This window comes from Paroedura picta, chromosome 5 (assembly GCF_049243985.1).
Source record: "Paroedura picta isolate Pp20150507F chromosome 5, Ppicta_v3.0, whole genome shotgun sequence".
NCBI classification, from domain to species: domain Eukaryota; kingdom Metazoa; phylum Chordata; class Lepidosauria; order Squamata; family Gekkonidae; genus Paroedura; species Paroedura picta.
In genome coordinates this window covers 119,544,664-119,564,489 of record NC_135373.1, presented here as the reverse complement: position 1 = coordinate 119,564,489, position 19,826 = coordinate 119,544,664, and the positions used below count along the sequence as shown (strand labels likewise).

General features: G+C 46.2%; 1 protein-coding gene across 13 annotated transcripts in view; it reads right to left on the bottom strand.

The window, feature by feature from the left end:
• SOX5 (SRY-box transcription factor 5) overlaps positions 1-19,826 on the bottom strand; it is a 909,709-nt gene that overhangs the window by 395,897 nt on the left and 493,986 nt on the right. The window contains exon 1 of one of the 13 annotated variants that reach the window (XM_077340182.1): positions 16,545-16,567. The exons of 11 other annotated variants lie outside the window; for them this stretch is intronic. The gene's annotated coding sequence lies outside the window, so the exon portion shown is untranslated. Of the gene's footprint in view, positions 1-12,551; positions 12,573-16,544; positions 16,568-19,826 lie in introns of those variants that run through there. One more of the 13 variants, XM_077340181.1, reaches the window with a different exon arrangement.

Sequence of the window (19,826 nt, the reverse complement as noted above, 5' to 3'; positions counted from 1 at the left end):
TCAGACAAAGGGAAATGAAGGGACCCCGAAAGCGTAACACCTTTCAAGTGAGTAAACAGTTAGCCAAGGAGCACCCCAACAACAAACGCCTCTGCTGAGCTGAGATTCAAGAGAATAGTCAACGGGCCTGGTGCAAAAGCCTCCAGAAATGACAATCAAAGTAAATTATATCGCAATGGTTTGGCATATTGAGGGAGGCTGCATGTACTGGAGGCGGGGAGTATCGTGTCCAGATCACGGGAGGGGATGGTACCGCTTTACTCTGCTCTGGTTTGGCCTCATTTGGAGTACTGTGTTCAGTTTTAGGATGTAGACAAACTGGAGCGTGTCCAGAGGAGGGGGACAAAGACGGTGAGGGGCTTGGAGATCAAGACGTATGAAGAAAGGTTGGGGGAGCTTGGTCTGTTTAGCCTGGAGAGGAGACGACTGAGAGGGGATCTGATAACCATCTTCAAGTATTTAAAAGGGTGCCATGCAGAGGATGGAGCAGAGTTGTTCTCTCTTGCCCCGGAGGGACGGACCAGAATGAATGGGATGAAATTAATTCAAAAGAAATTCCATCTCAACATCCGGAAGAAGTTCCTGGCAGTCAGAGCGGTTTATCAGTGGAACAGGCTTCCTCGGGAGGTGGTGGGTTCTCCATCTTTGGAAATTTTTGAACAGAGGCTGGAGAGCCATCTGACAGAGAGGCTGATTCTGTGAAGGTTCAAGGGGGTGGCAGGTTACAATGGATGAGCAATATGGTTGTGAGTGTCCTGCATAGTGCAGGGGGTTGGATTAGATGACCCAGGAGGTGCCTTCCAACTCTATGATTATATGATTCTATGGGGTTGGAAATGGCTGTTGAGTGGCAGCCAACTTCATAGGTTTTTCAAGCCAAGAGAGGATCTGGAATAGTTTGCTGTTGCCTAACTCTGCACCCTGACCCATGGACTTCTGTGGTGTCCTCCCACAGTACCACAGCCAACCTGGCTTCGCTTCCAATTTCTGATTAGACTCGAAAAGGGAAGGTGATTGTAAGCTGCTTCGAGACTCCTTCAGGTAGAGAAAAGTGACATATAAGAACCAACTCTTCTTCTTCTTCTCCTCCTCCTTCTGATCTGGCCCTGCCTTCAACACTGCCCCTGCTTTTCTGCCCACTATTTTGAATCTATCGAGGACAAAAGATTTCTTCTGAAAGAAGACAGCTTGGCATGGTGGAGAAAGACTTCCTCTAAAGAAGAAATGTCTTTCTTTTCTGTTCTTTTCCTTTCTTCTTCTTTTGTTGTTGTTGAAAAAAATCTGTTTCTTTTGGAGAAAGGTTTGGTGGAAGGGAATGATAGGATCCAACCCGCCTAGTACATTTTGAATCTGCTGTGGGATGGTAGGTGAATTTCCTCCAAGTCAGGCTGCATTCTGGAGATGTTTGGTGGAGGGATCACTTGGCCATGAAATTGGGGTCACTGTGGGTGGGCAGGTAGGTGTGAGTGTCCTGCATAGTGCAGGGGGTTGGACTAGATGACCCTGGTGGTCCCTTCTGACTCTATGATTCTATGAATCTGCCTTTCCTCTGGAGAGCCCAAAGAGGTATAAATGGCCCCCCTTTATTCATTTGGCTTTCAAAACAACCCTGTAAAGTAGGTTACACTGAGAGACAATAAGTAGCTTGGAGTCTCACAGTGAGCTCCAATAAGTAAACACTGCATGTGGTGTGACATCACTTATGAGGGAGGGGGAGAACAGAACTGATGTCATGTCAGTTTAGGAATCACCAGAATCTCTATGGCAAAACCAAAGAGTTTGCAGCTGTTCCTAGAACAACATAATGTTCCATGTTTTCCACAGAAGTGACATCACCCCATGCATGTGACTGGGTTTTTAAATAAAAATTCTCCCACCACAGCTTAAATTGGTGGCAGACAACTGAGGTTATCAACTGGAGTCTCCTGCTATGGTGAGGACCCCAGCAACTTGACGGTAAAGACATCCACACAAAGATGGAAGCTGAGGTTAAAATGTCAACGAAGAAGGACTTCGTTCTTATATGCTGCTTTTCTCTACCTGAAGGAGTCTCAAAGTGGCTTACATCTGCCTTCCCTTTCCTCTCCCTACAACAGACACCCTGTGAGGGAGGGAAGGCTGAGAGAGCCCTGATAATTCTGCTCGGTCAGATGAGCTCTATCAGTGCTGTGCCCAGCCCAAAGTCACCCAGCTGGCTGCATGTGGAGGAGCGGGGAATCAAACCCAGCTTGCCAGATTAGAAGTCTGCACTCCTAACCGCTACACCAAGCTGGCTATCAAAAAGATGCTCCATCGAAATGCTGCCCAAGGAAGGACAGCAAGTTAAATGGAAAGCAAAGGAGTACACCAGCCATGTGGCCTGGTTTGCAGAGCAGCCAGAGAATGTGGGGAGTAGAATGAAGAAGAAGAGTTGGTTCTTATATGCTGCTTTTCTCCACCCGAAGGAGGCTCAAAGCGGCTTCCAGTCGCCTTCCCTTTCCTCTCCCCACAACAGACACCCTGTGAGGGAGGGGAGGCTGAGAGAGCCCTGATATTACTGAAGAAGAAGAGTTGGTTCTTATATGCTGCTTTTCTCTACCCGAAGGAGGCTCAAAGTGGCTTACAGTCGCCTTCCCTTTCCTCTCCCCACAACAGACACCCTGTGAGGTGGGTGAGGCTGAGAGAGCCCTGAGATTCCTGCTCGGTCAGAACAGCTTTATCAGCTCTGTGGCGAGCCCAAGGTCACCCAGCTGGCTGCATGTGGGGGAGTGCAGAATCGAACCCAGCATGCCAGATTAGAAGTCTGCACTCCTAACCACTACGTCTAACTGCTGAAGTTGTAGCCGGCACTGCAGCTGTTCTAGACCACAGGTTGTGCCTTCCAGTATGGAATGCTCCTCTACATGAAGAACATCCTGAGCATAGGAAACCAGCCCAGCCGGGACGTGTTTTTTATTCCTTTCTGTTTTTCTCTTTACAAGGAACATTTACGAGGAGGGCATTTCCAAGCGCGAACCTCCTCGTGCGGTCGGATGTGATGCAGCCCCTTCTGTTTCCTAAGTGCTTTACCACCACCATCTTGTGTGCTTAGATCAGCCAGAATTGTCAGTGCTCAGGCCAAATTCAGGAAGTGTTGTTTGGCATGTTCCTTTGCTAAAATCGGAGACTGGGCATGCTGGTTCAGATCGGCATTTTGACGCCGCCCATGAGCCGAGGCCTGTAGGCCATAATCTCTTTCCGATGTGTCCCGAGAGCCTCAAATGCTCCCTGTTTCTGCCCAGCATCCAAGTGATCAAACGATACATGGCAATAGAAGAAGAAGAAGAAGAAGAAGAAGAAGAAGAAGAAGAAGAAGAAGAAGAAGAAGAAGAAGAGTTGGTTCTTATATGCTGCTTTTTTCTGCTCGAAGGAGGCTCAAAGCAGCTTACAGTCACCTTCCCTTTCCTCTCCCCACAACAGACACCCCGTGAAGTAGGTAAGGCTGACACACATCCACACCAAAATATATCTCAAACTTACAGCTGTTTATCTGAGTATAGACAGAAAGACCTTTTAACCAGTCCTTACTAAACACAGCCTATTTTGCCCTTCTTTATAGAATCAAAGAGTTGGAAGGACCCATGAAGACCATCTGGTCCAACCCCATTTTCAGTGCTTGAAGACTCCCAGTGAGGAGGAACTCCTGAGGCAGCTATTTTACAGTCACAGAGTTAGAAGGGGCCATTCAGACCATCTTGTCCTACCCCCTGCTCAATGCAGGATCAGCCTAAAGTATCCAGGAGAAGCATCTGTCTAGCTGCTGTTTGAAGACCACCAGTGAAGTTCCATCTATAAGTATATATTTTCAATTGCATCCATTAACTATAGTGGTTGCCTTTGGGCCTATCACATGCTTTCAGCCTATCCTACTTAGCAGAGTTGTTATGAGGATAAAATGGAGAGGAGAATAATGTAAGTCATTTGGGGTCCCCATGGTGGGCAGAAGCAACGGCAGCCAAACTATGGCTCTCCAGATGTCCATAGACTGCAATTCCCATGAGCCCCTAGCAGTCTATGGAAATCCAGAGAGCTACAGTTTGGCCAACACAGCCTAGGAAATAGTCTATGGAAAGTCCCTGCTTGAAAGGCCATCCCTAGACAAACCCTCTAAGGCAGAGGTAGTCAACCTGTGGACCTCCAGATGTCCATGGACTACAATTCCCAGCGAATGCTGGCAGGGGCTCATGGGAATTGTCGTCCATGGGCATCTGGAGGACCAAAGGTTGACTACCCCTGCTCTAAGGCAGGGATGGCTAAACTTTGGCAGGCAGGGGCTCATGGGCATTGTAGTCCATGGACATCTGGCGAACCACAGTTTGGCCAACCCAAAATGTAAAATAAAATAAACAAGACTTGCTAATACATATTATTTCTGCCCAGTGAGGGAAGAACAAACAGCTATCACAATGAATTCACTTTCTGTAACAAAAAAGGGGAAATTCCTGCTTAACTCCATTGCAGCTGGAATTCCTATAGTACGTAATTCTTTTCCAACTCTTTTTGACTACATTAATTCTGTCTTCCTTCTTTAAAGCCTTTTATCTCATTCCCATCATTTCATTAGCCGCCCTTTCGACGACAATCCTTTGCTATTTGACCACGAAAAAACGAAACAAGAGAAAGCCTACCTCTAGCTGCCACTAACATGTAAAAGAAAGCAAGATTTTCACTCTCTGAAACAACTCTGAAATACACTAAGAAATAAAGTAATGGGATCAAAGGCCAGTTTATTCATAAGAATCAGACCGAGTCATATATTGTATCTGTGACTCAAAGACTCTTGAGTTATTACGAAGTCCACTAGCTATAGCATTTTAATCAGAGCAGAAGTAAATGATGCTACTCATTTTTCTGACAGCTTTTAAGCAACGAAGCTGCCCGTTTTTAGAGCTTTGGGTGACTCCATGCTGTATGTGACAGGCAAAATTTTCTCTCAGTCACCCTCTGGTTTCTCATGGCACAGGAGGAAAAATTTAGGGTCAAACAACACATTTGTGTTTTTAATGAGTTGGGTCTGGACTCTCCAGAGCATGCACACAGCAACTCTAGGGAAAGTTCTCAAACAATTATTTCCCCATTTTTGTTGTTCCACATGCATAGAGTGTTCCCTGGGGAGCCTGGATCTGACTCTTCAAAAATACAAGCATGCCATTTGGTGCTAAGATGTACCTTGCAGCAAATGACTCTTGTGCTGAAATCTGGAGATCCCGTAATTCGGCGCAGGGACGGAAACGGATCTATTTGGGATTGTCCCTCAATCCCTTCTCCAAAATAGAGCGAACATAAGAAGCGCTCAGAAAATTTCAGAAACGGCTTGACCCTAGCTCCATGGCATCTCTGCAAATGCGGGACATCTGTAATATCGCCCGCTATAGCCTAAAAAGGATGTTTTGTTCTGTATGAGGGGACAATAGTCTAAAAGAAAGGTAATTCTGTTTACGAATACCGCTTTTTTGCAGCAGGAGAGATAGGGCAGAGGGACTACCTTCACAGGTACACTGCTGCCTTGTACAAACAAAATGGGTTTTATCTTTCCCTTTCATTTGTTCTTCTTTTCTTTCAACAGGCAATCGTTTTATTCCCCAAACGGGCAATTAAAAGCCATCACGGCGTCTATCAAATAATCATGTATATTTCTTATGATTTAAAAAAATCAGACATTTGGGGGTGAAACACTATCCAGAGGGAGACTGTCTTTGAAGAGGATTCATTAACTCCGAAACACAACCATCAATTCTCCCACCTACCAGACGGATGTCCCAGCCACGGCCCCCACGAGCAACACCCGTAAAACGTTTTGGATTGGAAATTCCGTCCAAAGCCAGTCTTAACCAACTTGCCACTGAAACTTTTCACCATGAAATCCGGAGGGCGGGGGAATTGGGGGGGGGGGGGTCAGATGTTAGATGCTTGGTGCACCCAAAACTCATAGTGTTAAGGAAAGTCATGATTTCCACCCTCCTTACCAAACAGTAGCCGTTCTTTCCAAACAGCAGTTTTGATTTCGGGGCGATGAACGACTTCTTTTTCCTCCCCCTGAATGCCAGCCAGCTAGAATGGGCAGCTCCCTTGCCGTCCTTGTTTTCAGACACACAAATCCAACACTTTACACAATCGTTCTCACCGAAACTAGCCCCATGGCTGCAAACCCACCCCCTTTCTTTATTTTATTTTTCCAAAGGAGGGGTGGACACAGCGGGACATTTTTAAACCGGCATTATTCTCTCTCAAAAGCTATTTCTTTCCTTTCAGTAGTTCTCGGTAGGCTGAATATATATATTTTTTTCTTTTCTTTTTTTAATGATAAATTTAAATATCCCGGAGCGGTATTAAAGTTCGGGTTGGTATGAATAATAAAGGCAGGAAATTTTTTGCAATATTAAAGTTTGGAAGACAGGTTTCCGCGGAACGTGCGTGTACACAATGCGTGTGCGATGATCAACACAAACATCGTAAAAGCGCACACAAACTCCATCCCGGGATCTTATTCGGGATTACGCTACGCTGCGTTAACATTTCGGGGCTTTTTCAAGGTATCAATGGGGCTTTTTAAAGAGAAATCGAGTAGAGTGACATATTTGAGCGCATATTTTAGTGCTGTGTACAACTCTGCATATGCCTTAAGAACAACATTTGTGTATGCATTTACATGTGTCTGTTTTCGAGCCTTAAATATAGAGACAGTGAAACATCAATGCCAAAATGCATCAGTATTCATGCACGGGAGAGAATGCTTGGTTGTGTCTCATGCAGATCCCATTACTGCCTGCCATAAATCTGTCTTCAAACATTAGCAGATCTAATGAATCATTTTCGCCATTGCTGCCCCCCCCCCCCCTATTTCTTTCGGTTGAGGAGTCAGCTAGTGGAGCACAACATCAAAAAGGCCAAGCTGCAACCTGGGAAGCCAGCAAGGGGAGCCTCTGCCAGAAAGACTTTAAGCGGCCATGGACAAATACTTATTTATTTAATTTATATACCGCCCCTCTCGGATTTGCCAACTCACAGTAGCAAACAACATAATCCAGTTACAGCCATCAAAGTATAAAATCAATTAAAAAGTTTCAAATCGCCTTTGAAAAAGTTATTTGCACCAGTGGTATGCGGTATTTCCATCATTGTAATGCACCAAAGAAGGACGAGGTGTCAAAGGGAGGGGGAGGACAGGGGGGGGGGGCAAAGAGAGAGGCCTGATAGTTAATCTAATGTAAGTCTTATTTGGCCTCGACCATTGGCCCTGTAGTTGTGAATTTCGTGCATTGTGCAGGGGTATTGGACTAGATGACTCAACAGGTTCCTTCCAAATCTATGCTTCTATGTAGAGCTCTGTCTTGATCGACATACATTTGACACCTGCAAAAGGTATGTCACCTCTCTTGCAGGACTGTTTTACAGGCTTATTAAGGTTTCTATTTATTATTTTACTTATTTATTACTAAATTCATTACCTGCCACTCTCAGGATACCATATTGTGGCGGGTTACAACATTAAAATAAGGTGACCAGATTGTCCCACTTTTGGAGGGACATCTGGGGGTACCCGGCAAATTGTACTTATGTTGAAATTATATATATATATATTACAATATATATATTACAATACTATTTTTGCGTTCTATGAAACTTTTTGTTGCTCCATATAGACCAAATTTTTAATCAAGAACCTCCTGGTCAATGGTGTCCTGCTTTACCAATGTTAAAATCTGGTCACCTTACATTAAAAACCCTATTAAAACCCCATTAACATTACAAAACACTGTTAGGGAGCATGAGGCAGGCAGCAAGGATCTGATCAGAAGCTATAGTTGAAAAAAAAACAACAAAGAAATTGAACCCACAATCATGATGCAATGACATGGAAGAAGACAGATCAGCAGGCCAAGATGCCCTTACAACAAAACCCAATCATGCTGGACTGGAGCATTAGTCATAGCAGATTGCCCCACCTCTTCCTGCACCCACACGGGGGAGCATTTGACCTGGTGCACCTCATCCGCCTCCAATTTGTGCTCCTGCATGGGAGCTGAGGCAGGGAAGTTCCCAGTGCGTAAACGGTCTTTGGGAGCAATCCTAAAATCAGGGGATACAAGTTGCATAAATTTCGAATGTGAAACCAGCATGAGATCTACTTGTGTGTTTGTGCATGTCTTTTCCCCTTTATTAACCAATACGAAGGGAGTATCTCATCAGTACTGAGAAATTACATTGTATATATAGGTTAGGATTATATTTTGAAGAGGGCATGCACCCCGACTGACTTTTGCAAACAAGCGATCGCTATGACCAATCTCATTTTAAATACCCTTAGTATTTAAGCTGTGATTGTTGCTACTAACTAGGAACATACCTAACCTTCCAAACCCAAAAGAGGACGTTCTCATTGTTTTTTTTAAAGATCCCAAAAGAGGATAGACACATTAAAAAGGGCCTGCAAAAGGGAGCTCTTCCACCAGGCATTTGGTTGAGACCCAGTGGCCAAATACATCTACAGGACCCCTGCTCGCTCCCTCCCCCCTAAAAAATCCACCCATGTGTTCTGCTCTAGACCTGTTCGCATGGTTATATTTTGCACCTGTGTTACAGTTTAATGTTAATATTATTAATGCTGAATGAAAGTTGTTATGTAAACTAAGTCCTATGTACCATTTCTGCGTTTTCTGTAAACCCCCTTAAGCCTCAGGGGAGGGCGGTATATAAAAATAAATAAATAAATAAACAAGAGGACATGTCCTCTTAAAAGAGGATATCTGGTAACCCTAATGTAGATCAAGTTAAAGAAAATCCCACCAATGTCCTTAGTTTCCAGTTGGAAGTCCACATCTTATGAATCTGTGATTCTGGCGAATGAAGAAAACATAAGTTAAGAGCCAGTTTGGTGTAGTGGTTAGGAGTGCGGACTTCTAATCTGGCTTGCCGGGTTCGATTCTGCACTTCCCCACATGCAACCAGCTAGGTGACCTTGGGCTTGCCACGGCACTGATAAAACTGTTCTGACCGAGCAGTGATATCAGAGCTCTCTCAGCCTCACCCACCCCACAGGGTGTCTGTTGTGGGGAGAGGAAAGGGAAGGCGAATGGAAGCCGCTTTGAGCCTCCTTCGGGTAGGGAAAAGCGGCATATAAGAACCAACTCTTCTTCTTCTTCTTCTTAATTAAAACTTGGTTTCCCTTTTACTGAATGTTGGCAACGCGAACTTCATTCCTTTTAATTATAATATTTATATTTGTCTTGCCGTAGAGGAGTTAGCCCAATTGGCACACGACGATGATATATAGTGTATTTCTGTGTGCTCCAAACATGCTTTATGGCTTTAATTTGAATTACCTATGTATCGATTTGAATTCTCTAACTACGGTTTATTAAAATGGGTATTTACTTAGAAGTAAGTCCCACTAGAGTCAGTGAGATTTACGTCTGTGAAAACAGGCTCAAGATCTTACGGTTGGAACATGTGTGTCAATAAACTATAAATATTTTTTTTCTATTTAATGAAAATGGATTGGAATGCAAAAAAAAAAAAAAGTACAGTCTCCGTTGGCCTTGTGTGAGTTTCACGTAATCTCTGCGAAACGCTTTCTAACAAAAGACTTGCTATGTGTTAAGGCAGGAAGGCAGAGGTTTTGGATTCTCTGATGGAGACACCAGCTGAGTTTGGGGGGTACCTTGGTTGAGGAGCGAGTTAAAGTTCACAATCATATAGCGAAAGACCAATATTCTGATGGAGTTGAAGTCCTGTGTTGACAAGCCACTGCAATGGACAACCTTCTAGACCGTTTACGCACTGAGAACTGCCCCAGCTCCCATGCAGGAGCACAAATCGGGGGGTGTATGAGGCGCACCAGGCCAAATGCTCCCCCATGTGGGTGCAGGAAGAGGTGGGGCAACCTGCCACGACTAAAACTCCAGCCCGCAGCCCAGCATGAATTCTCCAGTGCATAAACGGTCCTATGCATGTTTACGTGGAAGTTAAATTCCACCCAAATCAGCTAAAACTCTGTGAAAAACTGCTGCGGATCTTGTAGCAATGCCAACTTTCAGCTCAGAAGCTAGAACTAAATTATCAGCAAAGAACCCCGAGGGTCCTGTGGGACCTTCGGACAGGGGAAAAGCCCCCAAATCAGATGAAGAACCATAGAAGATGGCAGATCCACTGTATCCTCCATGCTCCACAAGCAACCGCTGTAGGGGCATCACAGTACCAACACAAATCTAGGCGGGCAAAGAGGCTTTTGGAGCTGGGGGTGAGCAGAGTTCAAAATGAAATTGTACCTTGACCTCCTCTTTTCTCGTTCTTATCTCAAACCCCATCTACCCCGACCTTGGAATCATGGAAATGAAAAGGGATCAGCCTTAAGGACTACAGGGATGGGAGATCAACAAGGAACTTGTGATACGGAGGCAGGCAATGTCAAACCACTTTGGAATGTCCATTGCCTTGAAAACCCCACGGGCATCACCATAAGTGAGCTGTGACTTGACAGAGCGAAGAAGAAGAAGAAGAAGAAGAAGAAGTCCTCATACACTGCTCTTGCTCCTCACCCTAACCCAAAATTGCTTTCTCTTCGCCCACGCCATCCCAAGCCACAAACTGTGGGGCTCTTCTGAGATCCAGACCACATTGTATCCTCCTCCTCCTTGGTCTTCTCTTCACCTTCTAGGTCCCTTGGCCACAAGACACAAGAAGAGGACAGGAATTGCTCCACAACTCCCCTACCAAACATGTTCTATAGCAGCTTTTGCCAAAAATCCCCATCCTTTTTCTAAAACTTTCTAGGAACGGACCTTCGGTGGCTCCAGAGCCAGGGGGAGCCTCACTAGTCACCATCCTATATTATTTACACCTTGGAGAGGGGTCTAACATAATATCCAGTTTCCGTCCAGCTTCGAATACACAGATGTCTTGCCTGTGTGTTCTTTTAAGTGGCGACTGTTTCACAAGCTTCCCCACGCTGCGTGTGTCCTCTCCTATCTGACCCGTTCATTTCAAAAGAACGTAGCACGAGCGAGATTCTGAGTATATAATAAAAACTGTATCGTGATATGGCCTAAAATGGGGATTTGAAAGGACTGATCTGGCCAAAGTTATAGACCTGGGTTTTAACGGCAGGAATCTGAGAGCACCGTCTTAACTCTCCCAGTTCACCATGGGACTTCTACGCTGCTTACTTTTGGCAGCTTCGTGGCACGACTTATTTTGACTGTGCCTCTTCTTCACCAATCCGATCCAATAGCTAGCTTGAATGATTGGGCTGCCGTGGAGAGGTCGGGGTTATGCTAGGGATGGCCAGACAAGTCCAATGTAGAAATTTGAGACAGATGATAGCTTTTTAAAAAAAAAAAAAACCTTTCTCTGCTACATATATTCCAATTTTCTCCAGTCCCTGCATGGCAAAAGGTATACATGACCCTCTCGGACTGCCACAGTGAATAACGTCTTCCTGTTCCTTTTCTTTCCATTTTGCTACTTCTTTACGTTGTGCTTTCAGCTATAAGGAACTGGGTAAGCAGTTTGTGTACATGCTTTTGAACGCTTCATAATTCCCCCATGAAGACTCCATCAAAACGGGCTTCCTTGGATCCCCCCCCCCCACTTTTCTAAGAGAATAATCCTTTCTATTCTAGTACCAGCGTAAAGTTTGCATCCCTGACACAAGCAGACAGAGGGCCCCGGTTCCTCGGGCTCTGACTTCCTCAATCCAAGAGGTAAAGAAGCATGGATATAGATTTATTTTCAAAGTACACCTGGCAGGCCAGCCATGAATGTTCCAAGGGGGGCCCATGCAAGCATGAGAAAGAAAGAAAGAAAGAAAGAAAGAAAGAAAGAAAGAAAGAAAGAAGAAAGAAAGAAAGAAAGAAAGAAAGAAAGAGGGAGGGAGGGAGGGAGGGAGGGAGGGAAGGAAAGAAAGAAAGAAAGAAAGAAAGAAAGAAAGAAAGAAAGAAAGAAAGAAAGAAAGAAAGAAAGAGAGAAAGAGAGAAAGAGAGAAAGAAAGAGAGAGAGAGAGGGAGGGAGGGAGGGAGGGAGGGAGGGAGGGAGGGAGGGAGGGAAGAAAGAAAGAAAGAAAGAAAGAAAGAAAGAAAGAAAGAAAGAAAGAAAGAAAGAAAGAAAGAAAAGAAAGAAAGAAAGAAAGAAAGAAAGAAAGAAAGAAGGGAGGGAGGGAGGGAGGGAGGGAGGGAGGGAGGGAGGGAGGGAAAGAAAGAAAGAAAGAAGAAGAAAGAAAGAAAGAAAGAAAGAAAGAAAGAAAGAAAGAAAGAAAGAAAGAAAGAGAGAGAGAGAGAGAGAAAGAGAGAGAGAGAGAGAGAGAGAGGTAGAGAAAACTAGAAGATAAGGACTGCCAATTTCCCATCAAACCAATCCGAGAAGAAATACACAGAGGAGTATTACATAGTTTTACATCATTAGACACCCTTCTAAGACCACTGACTTCGATGGACTTAGAAGACGGCAGTTCATGTTAAGGAAGGCAGTGCCAGGCTCCCGTATAAATCACATTCTAAGGCGTCTAAACTATGGAGACCCCTCTCCTTCCTCCTTACCTCCAGCTCTCAGTGAGTCTCTCCCTCTCGCCTCCCCAAACGTGAAGCGGTCCTCATTGTAAAAACTGCCTGGGTCTCTTGAAAACCCGCTGGGGCCCAGAAGAAAAGGGAGGGGTGGGCCGAGGTGACCACATCTATTCCTCACACCGGGAAAACACGAAGGAAGCCTGCCAGTCCAGCCTGCAAAGGTACTTTGTCTACCTCCATGTCTGTTGTTCGACAGCAGTTCCCATAAAGTCCCACAAAGGCCCAGCTGTATAAACCCGAGGTTGTCAAAGGAGGGATGGATCAGCCAGGGAGGGGTGTCTCATATGTTGACCACTGGCTGAGCTCACTAAGGATAAAGGAGCCTTGATGGAGGGAATAATCGCCCATTGCTGTTTGTTTATTTTAAGTCTTCGACCACAGCTTGGAAAGTCCACCCCCCCTCTTTCTGCTCCCTTGCTTCCCCCCTCCCCACCTCTGGCATCCCCCCACTGAGAGACCTTTGTAATCTCCAGTGCGGCTCCCCCCCCTCCTCCCCTTTCTCCACACTGGCCATTTTAGAGAGAGAGAGAGAGAGAGAGAGATCCATAACACATCTTAAAATAACCACCTGGCACCTTTTCACAGCATCGCGGCTGTCCGCCCCCTTTGAAATCCAAAACACTTTCCCTTTTTCTTTTTTTCCTTTCCCCAAAGCAGTTGAGGAGGGACAAACAGCAAATGCCGGGGTCAAGTCGGACCGGTGCTGTTTTCCCCACACACCGAGAAAAAAAACTCCCCCGGCAGACGTGGAGGTCCGGTTGATACATGCATGCACCACGTTTAATTCGGTGACTTTATGCTCTGCGATTGGGGGTTAAGCCTGAGATGAGATGCACCTGAGAAGGGGGCATAAGGAAAAATAGATGTTGTTTCAGAGGAGGAGGCCAGATTTCTCCCTGGCCACCTACGGAAAGCGGTGTGCATGTGTGCATGTGTGTATGTGTGTGTGTGTGTGTGGGGGGGGTAAGGCTGCCATATCCAGATTGGGAAATCCCGGGAGATTTCAGGAGGGAATCTGGGGAGGAAAGGAACCCCAGTGAGGTCCACAAGGCCACAGAATCCACTCTCCGAAGCAGTTTACCAGGGGAACTGATCTCTCTGTAGTCATAGAACCATAGAGTTGGAAGGGGCCAAACAGGACATCTAGTCCAACCCGCTGGCTCAACCCCCTATCCTCTGCCATCTAGGCCAACCCCTTGCTCCATCCCCTAGCCTCTGCTGCCAATAGGAGCTGCTCCTTGCCTTCGTCCAAGAGACAACCCTTCAGATACTTAATGAAAGCAATCATGGCCCCCTCTCAGCCTCCTCTTCCCTAGCCTGGGGAGTGGCAGGATCTCTCAGTGGGGTATGCCATAGAGTGTCCCATGCAAAACAGCCTTTTTCTCCAGGGATCTGATCTCTGCAGACATGGAATCATAGAGTCATCAAGTTGGAAGGGGCCATACAGACCATCTGGTCCAACCCCCTGCTCAATGCAGGATCAGCCTAAAGCATCCAGGAGAAGGATCTGTCCAGCTGCTGCTTGAAGACCACCAGTGAGGGGGAGCTCACCACCTCCTTAGGCAGCCATTTTAGAGTCACAGAGTTAGAAAAGGCAATACAGGCCATCTAGTCCAGGGGTAGTCAACCTGTGGTCCTCCAGATGTCCATGGACTACAATTCCCATGAACCCCTGCCAGCGTTTGCTGGCCTGAACTCATGGGAATTTTAGTCCATGGACATCTGGAGGACCATAGGTTGACTACCCCTGGTCTAGATGACACCAGAGAATACCTGAAGGGCATCAAGTAGGGAGGTAAGAGGAATTAATGAAGCATCTGTCACACTGGAAACAAGCCACACGTCAGGGAGCTATCTGGCCTTTTTATTTTTTTTAATGGTAAGCCACTTTTGATTCTGTCCTAGAACAATGTTGCTTCTAATACAGTAATAGAGACGGGTCTTTGGCTGAGATGGAAAATTAAGTGCAGAACGAGCACCCAACACTAACAAGTACACGGCAGCCTGAAGCAGAGAAGCCATCCTACACAGTTCCCCATCAGGTAAGAGCCGGGATTTCGGAGCGGTGAGATTTCCCACAAACATGCAAGTTCCCCAAGCAAACGCAAAATCTGCAGTTGGACAGAGACGGCAAGAATCTCAGCGAGACGCCCTTTCTTCTTGAACTGAACAAGTTTCTCGGCTGCCGGATTGGTGCCTTAAATAGATGCTCTAAGCCTCTTAAAATCTGCCAGGAAGGTGTCACTCAGCACCTGTTGGATGGCAGGCTGTATGCACAGTTTCTGTACAGACTGATGCAAACTCCAGTTTCTGAAGGTCATGTCACTCCCTGACCAAATGGGAGACATTCTGCTATGTTTTCGGCAAGCAACTATAGAACGGCTGGCAGGATCGACAGATGTGGGTTGGGAAAAAGCCTTGAGGTTTTTGGGGTGGTGTGGGTTTGGGGAAAGGCAGGACCATAGCAGGGCACAAGGGCATAGAATCCACACTCCGACACAGGGGAATTACTCTCAGTAGTCTGGAGATCAACTGATTCAGGAGATCTCCAAGCCTCACCTGGAGGTTAGAAAACGAAGACCAAACAATCCCACAAAGCCACAACCTGAAGAAAAGGAATGACAATGCGGCCGTCCCATAAAGTCTCTTTAATGCAAAGAGAGGTATCTCTGGTCAATTTCTTAGAACCATTTTTTTTAATGGAGCCCAGCTAAAATGAGATCCAGATTCGTTTTCAAAATGTGCCACTTTCATCAGTCGCTTGCCCCATCCATTACGCAGTATTTTATTCATTTATAATTCCTAATTCAATAGCCCATAAATCTCAAACATCATCATCATCATCATGATTATTATTATGACATTTATTACCTGCCACTCTCAGCAAGCTGGCTCGTGGAACAATAAGACCCCAATAAAACCCCATTAAAACAACAACCGATAGAAAAAGCCCAACATGGCGGGCAAACTATCTTTCCCATAATGGAACACCTGCCTCCGGGCGCCAGAGGGCTAAGTCAACAACATCCTCTAAATCAGGGGTAGTCAAACGCTGGCAGGGGCTCATGGGAATTGTAGTCCATGAACATCTGGAGGACCACAGGTTGACTACCCCTGCTCTAGATGGTCGAAGGTGCCTTCCCTTCCTCTCCCCACAACAGACACCCTGTGAGGGAGGTGACACTGAGAGAGCCTTGAGAGAACTGGGACTGGCTCATGGTCACCCATCTGGATGCATGTGGAGGATGAGCAGGGAATCCCTCCCGCCACTCTTGAGGTTAAGAGTGGCGGCCTCGAATCTGGAGAGCCGGGAGGGAATCAGCCTGGGGTCCAGGGGTTTCTCAACAGTAAAAAAAAGTTGAGAAAGGCTGTTCTAGGACTTCTATTCCTCCTAGGCTTTATGGTATACCATAGACGCTGCTGTTTCCTCCAGGGGAGCCGATCTCTGCAGTCTAGAGGTCAGTTGTAATTCCAGGAGAATTCCAGCCATCCTGGAAATTGGTGACTCTTATGTCTAAACTTTGGGAGGAACAAACTCAAGCAAGGCTGCCAGTATTTTGGGGATGAAAAAAAAAATCACTCCCCCCCCATCATCCCAGAGACATGCTCTTCCAAGAGTTTGCTGTGCTTGTGTTATAGTTCTAATAAAAGCAGAGCTCAAGTCAGCTAGAAACAGGCACCGGAACGAATTCCCTGTCAGCACAACACTGACAAATGGACTAGAAGCTGCTTAAACTTTGTTTCCTATAAGTGGGGGATTCGGGGCCAGACCTTAGCTGTCTTTTACGATTTGCTTGGCAGAAGAGGAAAACAACGGACAAGCTGACATGTCAATTCAGGGCCAAACGGCAAGTGTTGGATGCATTTGGTGCAGAAGTTATAGATAGAACCTCACAGGAAGAAAGAGATGAAAGGTGCAGTATTGAGGGGAGGGGGTCAATGAAGGAATAGTGAACCTCACTGTACCTTATGATTGGAGTGGGGAGGGAATGAAGGCCATTTATGATCTGGAAAAGAGGAACATAAAGGTGCAAATAAAAAGAGGAGCAAACAATTACATTTTTAAAAATCCTGCATAAGAATCTAAGAGCCGTGCTGGATCTGACAAGTGGTCCATCTAGTCCAGCATCCAAAAAACACAAGAAGAGCCCTGCTGGGTCAGACCAGTGGTCCATCTAGTCCAGCATCCTAAGAACATAAGAAGAACCCTGCTGGATCAGACCAGGGGTCCATCTAGTCCAGCATCCCAAGAACACAAGAAGAGTCTTGCTGGATCAGACCAGTTGTACACCTAGTCTGGCATCCAAAAAACATGAGAAGAGCCTTGCTGGATCTGTACAGTGGCCCATCTAATCGGGCATCCGAAGAATACAAAAAGAACCCTGCTGGATAAGACCAGTGATCCATCTGATCCAGCTTCCTAAGGACATAAGGAGAGCCCTCCTGGGTCAGATCAGTGGTCAATCTAGTCCAGCTTCCTAAGAACATAAGAAGATCCCTGCTGGGTCAGACCAGTGGTCCATCTAGTCCAGCATCCTGAGAACATCAGAAGAGCCCTGCTGGGTCAGACCAGTGGTCCATCTAATCCAGCATCCTAAGGACATAAGAAGAGCCCTGCTGAGTCAGACCAGTGGTCCATCTAGTCCAGCATCCTAAGAACATAAGAAGAGCCCTGCTGGGTCCATCAGGCCAGTGCTCCATCTCGTATCTGTCTAATACATTGGTCAAACATTTCCTCAGAGGGCAATAGGCCCCAGTGGCCAAGGCACTTTCTTGACATTTTCTCCTGGCACTTGAATCCAGAGCATTACTGCCTCTGAAGATGGCATTTCCAGAAGAACAGGGCAGCGGAGATGAATCTCCCCTCTGTTTTGGCCTCAAGACAACCTTCTGAAGGAATTAAATCTGATAGTGACTGGCCCAGGTCATCATGACCGTATGGAGATCTGAAGCTGGGCCTCCCCATCCCATGTCTAGTGCCCTAACCCCTATTCCACACTGCCCCCACCAAGGCGCTGTTGGATAGTACACAAAACCCGGGAGTATTACTTCTTCTTTAGGAGACTGTCTTCACCACCTTGAACAAAGTCAACTCACCTTGAGGTTTACAACAACAAAAAAGGAAAGAATGCAAAGAATGAGATGGATCTATGACTCATAGGATAACCTAAATGTGAAAGCAGACTGGCCAAATCTATCTACCTGAAACCCTTCCAGGCTGAAGCCCCTCTATCAGAGAAAGTTCCTCAGACACCAGGGCTGATTCCTCAGGGCAGGGTGAGACCAGATCACAGGACGTCTGCATCCTTAAAATGATGCTTTTCACACAAAAAGGAAGGGTGTCAAGGTAGAGAGAAGCTGAAGGCAAGCCCCCCCCCCTCCCCTTTACAGTCGCACCTCTGTTCAAATCCCCTCTTTGTTCCCTTATGCCATTCGGCCTTTACCTACCAGCTAGAGAAACGGTAAAGCGAGCGAAATGTGGCATTAAAGAAAATGACGGAAAGTTGGAATGGAAAAGAGCTCCCTGCCAAAACCTTTCTTGGAGAAACTAATCTGACAGGGTGAAAGAAGGCCATTATGTAGAGATCTAAAACTTACCTCAGCTACCAATGACTCCGGCAGATTGTTCAAGCCATTCCTCTAGGGCATTTTTTTTTTTCGGGGAGGGGAAGGGGGCCCGGTTAAAATGCTACCTTTCAGGTTCACAATCCCTCCTTCCTAAAAACACAAGCTTACCAAGGCATGTAAGTATCTTTGCGTTTTATCCTGTCCCCCCCCCCCACCACCACCACCCTGTATCAATACAAGCATTCCTGAAGTGTACGGATCTTTCTTTTAAAAAATTAAACCATAATCTGAAGTCTTAAATATTTAGGAGGATTCCCCAGAGGAATGCTTGCAGTCCTACAGCATGAATCTAGCTGTGTAAATCTATCTGCAAGGCAGACAGCGGCCTGGAGATTTATAGCTGGGGGTCCCTGCAGACCACTTTAGGGTGACAGCTTCAAGATTATAGGAATCCTTCTATTAAAGGGATTGCAGAGGAAAGGAGGGGAGGAAGAAACTCGGAGGAGCACGCCACAGTGAGGAGGAAAGTTGGGAAACCGTTTGCCGATGCTCTGAGTTTATGGAGGTTTCTCTCCTTTACCCAGCTGCGCATTTTGGCCAGGTGGAAAGTTCTCTTTCCATGATAGCTGCGTGTTTTGTGCATCACTTCCCTCATTGCTCCTCTTCAGCTGGAGGGGGGAGTGTTTTCTGAACAGCAAATGCATTGTGCAGATGGGGAAGGGGCAGGAAGAAGATTTCTTTTTCTTTTCTTTTTTTTTGCCTCCTCAGGAAGAAAGAGAAAGCTCCGAAAGCAGACTTGAGCCTGCCCCTTGACATTTTTAAAAGCACCTCTTGCAACACCTCTCCTTCCTGTCATGGGATTATTTTCCTCACCTAGTAAAGATGGACTCTAATACTGGCACAAACCCTGACCACATTCCATGACAACAGTTTTCTAGTCCAGCATCCTAGGAGCATAAGAAGAGCCCTGCTGGGTCAGACCAGGGGTCCATCTAGTCCAGCTTCCTAAGAACATAACAAGAGTCCTGCTGGATCAGACCTGTGGTCCATCTAGTCCAACATCCTTAGAACATCAGAAAAGTCCTGCTGGATCAGACCAGTGGTCCATCTAGTCCAGCATCCAAAGGACATCAGAAGAGCTCTGCTGGATCAGACCAGGGGTCCATCTAGTCCAGCATCCTTAGAACATCAGAAAAGTCTTGTTGGATCAGACCAGGGGTCCAGCATCCTAAGTACATAAGGAGAGTCCTGCTGAATCAGACCAGTGGTCCATCTAGTCCAGCATCCTTAGAACATCAGAAGAGCCCTGCTGTATCAGACCAGTGGTCCATCTAGAGCAGCTTCTTTTTTTCACACAGGGGCCAACCAGTTGCCCCAGAGGTCCAACAAACAGAGAACAGAAGCTTACATTTTCTCCTGACATTGTCTCCCAGGGCTGGTTTCCAGAGATTTGTTGTCCCTGAATATGAAGGTTCCTTAAGTCACCATGTTTAGTTGCCACAGACAGAACCATATCTCTCCTTAGGCCTGCACTGTGGGTAACCTCACGCCGGTCGCTCTGTCAGCCTAACCTACCTCGGGGAATTGTGATGAGGATAAAGGGCAAGCTAAGAAAAAAACCTAGGCCATCCTGAGCTCCGTGGAGGAAGGAAGGATAATGAGGGATCCATAGAATCATAG